Source organism: Plasmopara halstedii (assembly GCF_900000015.1).
Source record: "Plasmopara halstedii genome assembly, contig: Scaffold_323, whole genome shotgun sequence".
NCBI classification, from domain to species: domain Eukaryota; phylum Oomycota; class Peronosporomycetes; order Peronosporales; family Peronosporaceae; genus Plasmopara; species Plasmopara halstedii.
In genome coordinates, this window is record NW_020187244.1 from 2,342,194 (window position 1) to 2,349,757 (window position 7,564).

The window sequence follows — 7,564 nt, forward strand, 5'->3', positions numbered from 1 at the left end:
AGGACATCTCGTCCAGCTCATGAAGCGCATCTACTGCAGGCATCGCCTCGAGGTGGACGTCGCCATATTCCTCCCCGCCATACCGTTAACAAGGGTGTATAACTGTGCACCATCGTCTACGGTAGACACACCCTGGATCAGGGTCGGCGCCCTGCGTCTTGCAACCAGAATACGGCGTCGCCGTCGCCTCTGTACAGATGTTCAATGTCTCGGTGAGACCAGAATGATCACGCATTCCGCGTCGTCCGGTACCACCCTCACTGTCCGCTCCTTTGGAGCTCCGATATTATTTAGAACATCGACGAAGAGCTGCTAACCTCGCAGTCTTCGTCCAGTGGATAATGTGCCGCTTCACGCGCATCTGCTGGGCCGTACCAAGGATTCCCCGGCCTTTGGCCGACCATGTCACGCATGACATGCAGCAACTGCTTCGATACTCGAGCAGTGCTCAGTGGGTTACGTGCCACCCCGCGATCAGCCCGCGAGCCACGCCCGGGACTCCTGTCCAATTAACCGTTGGTGTCTACAAACTCGGACATTCCAATGTCTCGCACGTTGACCGTCTCGGTCCAGTGCTCTCGCCAATAGCGCTTTTGTCTCCTAGCAGAAGCGGGTAGATGACTCACCAAAGCTCCACCAGGAGACGTGCGCGTAGCGCCAAAGGTATTTGACCTCCAATCAGTCCATGGCTCATGGTGTTCCAGCCGTGCCATTCCTAGGATGAGGTCAAACCTTGCATTCAAGTCTAAGACTAGACAGCGTTCCACGCTATCAAACTCAATAAACTTGACTCCGAGGTCCACAGGAACCTTCGGGACCATGACACGTGTCCCCGTCGCTAGGCGAGCAGTGACGATATCACCCAACTGCGCTTTCAGCGCCTCAGCATACAGCTGACTTCCTTCCATCGTGGAGAAAAGCAAAAAATCAGTTCGTGGCTGGAACAGCCAGTAGCTAATAAAGTCCTACTATATATAGGAAAACCTAAAAAATTAGATATAGGACGCTTTACCGCAAATAAAATCGAGAAAATCAATTTACATTTTGAGCAAAAGAGTTAATTATCTTGGGTTGAGGTTGAAGATACTCTTAGAGTTAGTGGATTGCAATCCGCTACACTCGTACTGGTCTGAAGTTTAGGGCGAAGGTCACCGACCTTAACCAAACTTTATAATAGCAAAAGAGCTACGGCAGCCCCGTTGCACGTGGAAGCGCTTGTAGTCAACTCAAACCTGAGTCGTTACGACTGATCTTCTATGAAATGGAGCAATTCTCCTCCTCAGGGCATGCTTAAAAAGGTGATGTCTCTGCTTGATCCTGAGGGTGTGCAACACCTCGCTTCGCAAGAATCTAAAGTGGTCAGCGAGCGCCTATAGACATTTTCAAGCTTTGGAAATGCTCTGAGAGAGCACCTACAGCAGAAGATGTCGGCGTCAATTGACGTCACCGTCGACAGCGGATCACTTCTCCTGACCCAAGCCGCTCATGATGAGTGTTGCGATCTTCGAGGGCAAGGATGGAAAGAATTCCTGCCTGGATGAGAGAGGCTGAGATAGCCATGGTGTCCGCCATGCTCCAGACCAACCAACAGCGCGTGGTGCTAGCTATCTCCAAGCTCGGAGGTCGAGCGCAAGAATGGGCACTAACGTGCGGCACTCCGTGGACGCGGCGTTTCTCTTCTGGACGGAGCTGAAGCTAGCTACAGCTTTCACGAGTGTTCACGCCGCCTAACCAGACATATCGCGTGCGATCGCGTTTCCTTGACGCCCGACAGGGGAAGAAGGAATTGGTGGACTTTTTCAAGAGTTGCGTACTCTTATTGCCGGTATGGCAGCCGATCCTTTTCCCGAGACGGTCATAGTGGCCATCTTTATGCAGATCCTCCGCATTGGCGTAGCCAGAATGAATGTTTTCCACGTGCACACATCTTCTTTTGAAAAAGCAGTGAATGTGGCATTGTATGCAGATGTCAGCTTTAAGTCGGCACGATTTTGTTGGAATGCACACTCTAGCAGCTTCGTCGAGCGAGCCTGAGCCGATGCAACTCAGCTATGCTGAAAAAGAGAAGGCAGGGCTCCAAGCAGCTGAGCAGAATTTTAACACCCAAAGGTGTTTTTTCTGTGGAGACACCCGTCACTCTCGGGTTGAATTTACCCTGCGCAAGGCACATCAAGGCTCATCGAATCGACGTCTCGCTTCTTACCAGTCTTCTGGTTTGTCGCGGGGGAAACGACAACAACTAGTAGGCGCGTGGTGGCCTGCTAGGGACAAACTGAGTTCATTTGAGCCTCAAGGAGCAGAGCGCATCCCGTGCTCTTGAACACGTAGCGTATATGCACGCCGGGATTGCTGGTTGTGATAGCGACCGTGAAGATCTTTGAGAAGCCATGGAAGATCCTGAACGAAATTGTGGCGTCAGATAACTTTGCTCGACGCTCCTTTATAGAAGGAAGTCAGATGTATACTGAGGCTTAACGACGGGATACGTGACACGATGCCGAAGGTCTCTGTGGTCCTCGGTGTTAAATTTCTTGGCTTTGATAGCGTGGAACGCTGCATAGTCTTAGACCTGAGCCAAGGTATGACATCATCCTTGGTATGGCATGGCTGGAATACCATGAGCCATGGATCGACCGGCGGTCGAAGACCTAGGGCGCTACGCGCACGTCTCCAGCTGGAGCTTTGGTCACTCATGAACCCACCTCTTCTAGGAGGCATAAACGCTGGACCAAGACGGCCAATGTTCTGGAGATCGGAGTATCCGAGTTGGTGATAACTGAAGGTGTATCAGACAGGAGTCCTGAGCATGGCTCGCGGGCTGAACGTGGAGTGGCAGGTAGCACTCTGAGCGCTGCTCAAGTATCGGAGCAGTCGCTGCATGCCATTCGTGGCATGGTCGACCAAGAGCCAAGGCTTTGAGGACGTGGAGTGGCACATAATCCACTGAGCACTACTCAAGCATCAAGCAGTTGCTGCATGTCACGAGTGCCATGGTTGAACGAGGTCCGAGGCATCTTGGGCAAGGCCATTCAGATGTGCGTGGAGTCGCACGTTAGCCACTGATGACGACTGCGGATCTAGCAGCTCTTCGTCGGATGTTGTTAATAACATCAGGGCTCCGGTGGAGCAAGAAGTGGAACTAACAACTGACGACGCTGAGTGCGTGCTCACACTGGTCTCGCCGAGACGTACGACCTTCGTGAAGAGGCCACAGCGACGCTGTATGTTATCTGCAAGACGCCGGGCGTCAAACTTGACCCTGAAACTGTCTACCGTAGACAATAGCGCACAGTTATACATCCGCACCTGTTTGAACACTGTCCATGAAGACTTGTCAACGGTATGACGGGGAAGGAAGACGGCGACGTCACCCTTGAGGCTATTGCTGCGGTGGATGCTCTTCTTGACCTGAATGAGATATACTTCGAAGACTTCGGCGGTGCCTGAAGGCAGGTGATTTAGCCGACGTGGTCATTTTACGATCGGAAGAGGAGATCAACTCGTCGTCGCTTCTGGACGAAGCTATCCTGGGTGACACCAAGAGGGTGCTGAGCGCACGAAGTGGACTTTTAATCTTAAGGAATCCCTCGGATCCGTATTTTCATTTGGTGAAGGAGTTTCAAGAGGCACAGACACCAATTTCGAGAAAGGATGTTCTCCTTGGATGTACAAAGTACAGTGCACTCGATTTGGTGGGTGGATATAACCAATTTTTATGAGAGCGAGTAATATTCCCTTGACAGCGGTGACTACTCCGAGCGGAGTGCTCTAGAAGTGGCTGGTGATGCCCAACGGCTGTCAAGTGCACCAGCAACATTTAATCGTCTGGTGACGAAGTCGTTCAGGATCCACTGGCGTACGCACAGACATACTTCGACGACATATTCGTCCACAGTCGTGCGGAGCACGAAAGGACGGATGAAAAGAACAAAATCGTTCATTTAAAAGCGGTGTTCAAGTGCATGCACACAAATAAGCTGTATGCTAATGCAGATAAATTCATCTTCGGCACGCGAAGAAACCCCCTTTTAGGGTGCTACATCGCGGAGCGTGGCCTTCGAGCGAATCCCGCTAAGGTCAAGGCCATGTTGGACTGGCCGGTTCCAAAGAATCGCAAGGACTTGCTCGGCCATTGTCGAAACTTCTTAATATGGATGCGAAATGGAGTTGAGACGCCGAGCATCAGGAGGCTTTTGTCGGGGTCAAAAACAGCCTCCTTCATGCACCAAGACTAGCATTGTCAAGCCCTGATCGTCCTTTTAGTGTCGTCTGAGACCCTTCGGACTTTGCCATCGGCTGTGCACTGTTGTAAGCAGAAGCTGAGGGGCGAGATCGGGTGATCGTGTTCGAATCTCGATAGCTTAAAGCTGCAAAGAAGAAATCCCCAGCCCACGACAAAAATTTTCTTGCCATGAAGTATACACTTGTCAAGTTCAGGGTTCAGCTGCTCGGCCCTAAGCCGTTTGTGATCTACACAGATCATGCGTCATTACTCACTGCGGCCCAGTCACCTCACCTCTCGCAGAGGATGGCCAGGCGGCTCTCCTTCTTCGCAGAATATAACATTGAAGTGAAGTACAAGCCAGAAAATCAGAATGATTTGGCTAATGCATTGTCACGCAGACCAGATTATGAGCTTGTTCATATCACGAGGGTGACGTTGTCCGTGACGATTTGATCCTCGCCGCGTACGCAGGTGATGATATGTGGGTCGCGCTGCTACAGGCTCATGGGGCCAAAACTCGGACAAGAAGTTGTCGTCACGACCGCGGGCACGGTTGGACCAAAAGTTATTGAGTAATAGATTGCAGTATTATAGCACCGACTCGACGGATACGTCACGAATTGTGGTTCTTCACAATAAGGATTTGAAGTACCGTATTCTCTATGAGGATCACTCCACTCAGTGGTCATATCGGTCGTGAAAAGACCTACAGCAGCGGGGCTGCCGTAGCTCTTTTGCTTGAAGTAAATCTTGGTTAAGGTCGGTGACCTTCATTCTATACTTAGAACCAGTACGGGTGTAGCGGATCGCAATTCACTTACACCAAAATTATCTACAGCCTTAACTCAAGGTAACTAAATTTTCCGTTCAAAACGTAAACTGTATTTCTCGGTTTGATTTGCGGCGAAGCCGCCTATATCTAAATCCGTAGGCTTCTTATCTATCATTAAATGTATAACTACTGGCTGTTCCAGCCACGCACTGTCTTCTTGTTCAAGTGTAACCATAGTCACACCATATTCTGTAACCCAAAACTTTGTTTGTTTACACCGTATTGTGTAAACCACATCATTGTGCGGTCATACCATCTTGAGCAACCCACACCCTTCCTACTAGGGCACGTGAAATCTTGTTACACCTAAAGCTCTGTGAGTTGCCATTACTGGTGGCCCAAGCTATACAAATGGACGAGCACCTATTTGCGCACGTGAGAAACATGTCAAGGGATGAAACCTTTCCGAATGCGGCGGCGCCGCTGGCCAGTTTGCCCGTAGCCTCCGGATGTTAGCAGTCCATGAGCTTGGCCCTTGTGTTTGGCCTGCCGAAGGACTCGGCGGGGACCACGGGTGTCGAGGTCTTCGTCGACTGTTTTAGCAAAATGGCTCATCTTGCGGCGGTGCCGGACACCATCGACGTTGTCGATACAGCGATGCTGTTTGTGGATAGTGTCTTTCGACAACATGGACTCCCAGAGTCAATTGTCTCTAACAGAGACCCACGCTTCACTGGAAAGTATTGGTCGACGATCTTTAAGGTGTTGGGCACCAAGCTGGATATATCAACAGCGAACCATCCGCAGACCGATGGTAAAACTGAGTGTGTGAACCGATCCGTCGAGGACATCCTTCGCAGCGTCTGCGCTGTCCATGCTGCTACTCGTAAAGTTTGCTCTGAACAATGCATTGCATTCATCAACCGAGTACACGCCTTTCTACATGAAACCCATCCTCGCGTCCCGCTGACGCCGCCATCCTATGGCTCAGTGCTTTGTGTGGGAGAAATAGCTGAGCAGCTAGGTGATGACAGCTTCCTCACTGTTCGTAAGGAAGTCAGTGACTTCCTGTCTACCAGACTGAGTACGATTGCGATGCGATGACTGAAAGCCAAGACATGCAGAAGGAATATGCAGATGGAAGAGGTAGAGAAAATGTTGAAATACTTAAGGTTTGAGACCTGCTTTATTGATTGCTAAAAGATTTCTACCCATGCAACTTCTGTTGTCTTTAAGGAGAAGTTCCGTCCACGATTTATCAAAAACTTTCAAGGTTGTGGCCAAGCGAGTCCTTGCGTATTTGCTAAACCTTTTGAAAGGGATGCACACCCACCGGGTGTTTTATGTGGGCTTGCTCAAGCCGTACCGGGATCCAGCGCAAGTGAACGCAGAAGCTAATCCAGCAACTGGTGTTGAGCACGGAGTGCAACGATCCCCATCTCCAACGGCGCCAAGCGCTCCACCTTCGCATGAAGCGACGCATTCGTCTGCTCAGCGGCTAGGAACCGCTTCGACAGATCGCGATAGTACTCAACGTGAGGCTGCCGGCGCACAACGCCCTTCAAGCTCTCTGGACCTTTCGTGCAGCGGTATGCGACCCCAGCATGACATTTAACGAAGTCCAATCGCGACGGACCCCGTCATCATGACCTCGAAGAGCATTGCGAGTTACCAGACGGCTATCGACCCAGTCCTCATCGTCTGCCACCAACTCATCTCGTCGAGAATGGTGGGTCCACTATCACGTGGAACGTATTGTGAAACGAACGTCGTCAACATGGCCAAATCCAGTATCTTGTGAAATGGCGGGGATACCCCGACTTGGAGAACTCGTGGGAGTTTGAAGTGCCACTTCGGCAAGACTGTCCAGATGTCGTGGACCCTAATTATCAGAGAAATAATGGTATCCCGCGTCGTCGTACGCCCCGCGTTTCTCGAGAATAGCTAGGGAAGCCGGAGGTCCATGAGCTGAGCCCAAGCTATGACCCTGAGCTGCTTCGATCGCACACTCACCCGTGTGAGACACCACGGAGCTCACGCGTGCGTGATGGATTAATCCATTTGCCGCAGGGAGACAACACGAAGGATGTCTTGAGTTAGCCAAACTCGACCCGAATATGGTGTTCCACACGCGCGTCCAACTCCCTGCGGCTGAACCGTAAGTTGCGCAGCGAAGAAAGTTTCCGGTGCTGCTGCACCCATCGCTCAAAGAGCTCTTCGTCATCGGCTGCGGCTTCGCCAGGGGCGAGCACCTAAAGAATCGTCCGCATCGCGGGTACAGGAGCGACTCCTATTCGAGCACGAAGTCGAGTGCGGTACGTATCCATTACGACTCTCTGAGGAACCAAGAAGTGAGCTCGGAGAGCTTCTCGTTCGTCAATCTTGGCTTGAGTAGTGGCCGGGGGCTCGACAGCGTAGACGCCTAACGATCGAGTGATCGCGTCCATCGCTTTTGCAGCGGGGTCCGCCGAGCGGGAGTCGTATTCCACACAAGAACCAAGGACCGACCGTGGATGCCAGCGCAAGAGAGCCGCCCTGCGGGCAGTATCCAGCTGCTGCTTCTGTTT